This window comes from Coturnix japonica, unplaced genomic scaffold (genome assembly GCF_054131305.1).
Source record: "Coturnix japonica strain WE unplaced genomic scaffold, WE-NBRP24 Scf207, whole genome shotgun sequence".
Classification (NCBI taxonomy): Eukaryota; Metazoa; Chordata; class Aves; order Galliformes; family Phasianidae; genus Coturnix; species Coturnix japonica.
The window spans coordinates 38,147-42,091 of record NW_028189110.1 but is presented as its reverse complement, the minus strand read 5'-3'; the positions used below and the strand labels follow the sequence as shown (position 1 = coordinate 42,091).

The 3,945-nt window shown below is 62.1% G+C and overlaps 1 long non-coding RNA gene across 1 annotated transcript; it reads left to right on the top strand.

Annotated features, from left to right (window-relative positions):
* The first annotated feature begins 2 nt into the window (after positions 1-2).
* Positions 3-950, top strand: LOC146750976 (uncharacterized). The gene is made up of 2 exons (XR_014941993.1): positions 3-81; positions 166-950. It is a non-coding gene; the product is annotated as an uncharacterized LOC146750976 (long non-coding RNA).
* The last annotated feature ends 2,995 nt before the right edge of the window (positions 951-3,945 follow it).

Sequence of the window (3,945 nt, the reverse complement as noted above, 5' to 3'; positions counted from 1 at the left end):
GGGGTTGGGGGGCAGCTCTGCCCCATAGCGATATAATGGGGTTGGGGGGCAGCTCTGCCCCATAGGGATATAATGGGGTTGGTTGGGGGGCAGCTCTGCCCCATAGGGATATAATGGGGGGGGAGGGGGGCAGCTCTGCCCCATAGGGATATAATGGGGGGGGAGGGGGGCAGCTCTGCCCCATAGGGATATAATGGGGTTGGGGGGCAGCTCTGCCCCATAGGGATATAATGGGGTTGGGGGGCAGCTCTGCCCCATAGGGATATAATGGGGTGTGGTTGGGGGGCAGCTCTGCCCCATAGGGATATAATGGGGTTGGGGGGCAGCTCTGCCCCATAGCGATATAATGGGGTTGGGGGGCAGCTCTGCCCCATAGGGATATAATGGGGGGTTGGTTGGGGGGCAGCTCTGCCCCATAGCGATATAATGGGGGGTTGGTTGGGGGGCAGCTCTGCCCCATAGGGATATAATGGGGTTGGGGGGCAGCTCTGCCCCATAGCGATATAATGGGGTTGGGGGGCAGCTCTGCCCCATAGCGATATAATGGGGTTGGGGGGCAGCTCTGCCCCATAGGGATATAATGGGGTTGGGGGGCAGCTCTGCCCCATAGGGATATAATGGGGTTGGGGGGCAGCTCTGCCCCATAGGGATATAATGGGGTGTTGGTTGGGGGGCAGCTCTGCCCCATAGGGATATAATGGGGTTGGGGGGCAGCTCTGCCCTATAGCGATATAATGGGGGGTTGGTTGGGGGGCAGCTCTGCCCCATAGGGATATAATGGGGGGTTGGTTGGGGGGCAGCTCTGCCCTATAGCGATATAATGGGGGGTTGGTTGGGGGGCAGCTCTGCCCCATAGCGATATAATGGGGGGTTGGTTGGGGGGCAGCTCTGCCCTATAGGGATATAATGGGGTTGGGGGGCAGCTCTGCCCCATAGGGATATAATGGGGTTGGTTGGGGGGCAGCTCTGCCCCATAGGGATATAATGGGGGGTTGGTTGGGGGGCAGCTCTGCCCCATAGGGATATAATGGGGGGTTGGTTGGGGGGCAGCTCTGCCCCATAGCGATATAATGGGGGGTTGGTTGGGGAGCAGCTCTGCCCCATAGCGATATAATGGGGGGTTGGTTGGGGAGCAGCTCTGCCCCATAGGGATATAATGGGGGGTTGGTTGGGGGGCAGCTCTGCCCTATAGGGATATAATGGGGTTGGGGGGCAGCTCTGCCCCATAGGGATATAATGGGAGGTTGGTTGGGGGGCAGCTCTGCCCCATAGGGATATAATGGGGGGTTGGTTGGGGAGCAGCTCTGCCCCATAGGGATATAATGGGGGGGGAGGGGGGGGGGGAGCTCTGCCCCATAGCGATATAATGGGGTTGGGGGGCAGCTCTGCCCTATAGGGATATAATGGGGTGTTGGTTGGGGGGCATCTCTGCCCCATAGGGATATAATGGGGGGTTGGTTGGGGGGCAGCTCTGCCCCATAGGGATATAATGGGGTTGGTTGGGGGGCAGCTCTGCCCCATAGCGATATAATGGGGTTGGGGGGCAGCTCTGCCCCATAGGGATATAATGGGGGGTTGGTTGGGGGGCAGCTCTGCCCCATAGGGATATAATGGGGGGTTGGTTGGGGGGCAGCTCTGCCCCATAGGGATATAATGGGGGGTTGGTTGGGGGGCAGCTCTGCCCCATAGCGATATAATGGGGGGTTGGTTGGGGGGCAGCTCTGCCCCATAGGGATATAATGGGGTTGGGGGGCAGCTCTGCCCCATAGCAATATAATGGGGTTGGGGAGCAGCTCTGCCCCATAGGGATATAATGGGGTGTTGGTTGGGGGGCATCTCTGCCCCATAGCAATGGGGGGGGAGGGTTGGGACCCCCCCTATGGGGCTGTAGGGGATGCAAGGGGTGGTTGTGGGGTGCCCCACAGATCCCCAGCCCTTCCCCAGCCCCACAGATTCCCCCCAGCCCCATAGATCTCCTTCCCCCCCAGCCCCATAGATCCCCCCAGCCCCATAGATCCCCACCAGCCCCATAGATCCCCATATATTACCCTCCCAGCTCCATAGATCCCCCCCAGCCCCACAGATCCCCATCTCTCCCCATCCTTCCCCAGCCCCATAGATCCCCCCCAGCCCCACATATCCCCCCAGCCCCATAGATCCCTATCCATCCCCAGCCTCCCCAAGCCCTATAGATCCCCCCAGCCCCACATATCCCCCCAGCCCCATAGATCCCTATCCATCCCCAGCCTCCCCAAGCCCTATAGATCCCCCCCAGCCCCATAGCTCCCCCCCAGCCCCACATATCCCCCCAGCCCCATAGATCCCTATCCATCCCCAGCCTCCCCAAGCCCTATAGATCCCCCCCAGCCCCATAGCTCCCCCCCAGCCCCATAGATTCCCCCAGCCCCATAGATCCCTCCCCCAGCCCTATAGATCCCCAGCCCCACAGATCCCCCCCCAGCCCCATAGATCCCCCCCAGCCCCATAGATCCCCATAGATCCCCCCAGCCCCATAGATCCCCAGCCCCATAGCTCCCCCCCCCAGCCCCATAGATCCCCATAGCTCCCCCCCAGCCCCATAGCTCCCCCCCAGCCCCATAGATCCCCATAGCTCCCCCCCAGCCCCATAGATCCCCCTCACTTATAGAGCAGATGGACCCTGCTCCCGTCACATCCCCCCCGGCCCCAAAGATCCCCCCCAGCCCCACAGATCCCCCCCCAGCCCCACAGATCCCCCCCCAGCCCCATAGCCCCCCCCCAGCCCCATAGATCCCCCCAGCCCCATAGATCCCCCCCAGCCCCATAGATCCACCCCCAGCCCCATAGATCCCCATAGATCCCCCCAGCCCCATAGATCCCCCCCCAGCCCCATAGATTCCCTCCCAGCCCCATAGATCCCCATAGATCCCCATAGCCCCATAGCTCCCCCCCAGCCCCATAGATCCCCATAGCCCCCCCTCAGCCCCATAGATCCCCATAGCTCCCCCCCAGCCCCATAGATCCCCATAGATCCCCCCAGCCCCATAGCTCCCCCCCAGCCCCATAGATCCCCATAGCCCCCCCTCAGCCCCATAGATCCCCATAGCTCCCCCCCAGCCCCATAGATCCCCATAGATCCCCCCAGCCCCATAGATCCCCCCCAGCCCCATAGCTCCCCCCCAGCCCCATAGATCCCCATAGATCCCCCCAGCCCCATAGCTCCCCCCCAGCCCCATAGATCCCCATAGATCCCCCCAGCCCCATAGATCCCCCTCACTTATAGAGCAGATGGACCCTGCTCCCGTCGCATCCCCCCCAGCCCCATAGATCTCCATATATTCCTCCCCCCAGCCCCATAGATCCCCATAGCTGCCCCCCAGCCCCATAGATCCCCCCCAGCCCCATAGATCCCCATAGCTCCCCCCAAGCCCCATAGATCCCCCCCAGCCCCATAGACCCCCCCAGCCCCATAGATCCCCATAGCTCCCCCCCAGCCCCATAGATCCCCCCCCAGCCCCATAGATCCCCATAGATCCCCCCAGCCCCATAGATCCCCCCAGCCCCATAGATCCCCCTCACTTATAGAGCAGATGGACCCTGCTCCCGTCGCATCCCCCCCAGCCCCATAGATCCCCATATATTCCCCCCCCCAGCCCCATAGATCCCCATAGCTCCCCCCCAGCCCCATAGATCCCCATATATACCCCCCCAGCCCCATAGATCCCCCTCACTTATAGAGCAGATGGACCCTGCTCCCGTCGCATCCCCCCCTTCCCAACTTATCGGCCTGTTCAGCCACCAAACAACGAACCAGGGGGAGGCTGGGCTGATAAAAGGGGGCAGAGCCGTGGGGCGGGTTGTTGTTGTGGGGCTGGTTATGGGGCTGGTTATGGGGCTGGTTATGGGGCTGGTTATGGGGCTGGTTGTGGGGCTGGTTATGGGGCTGGTTATGGGGCTGGTTATGGG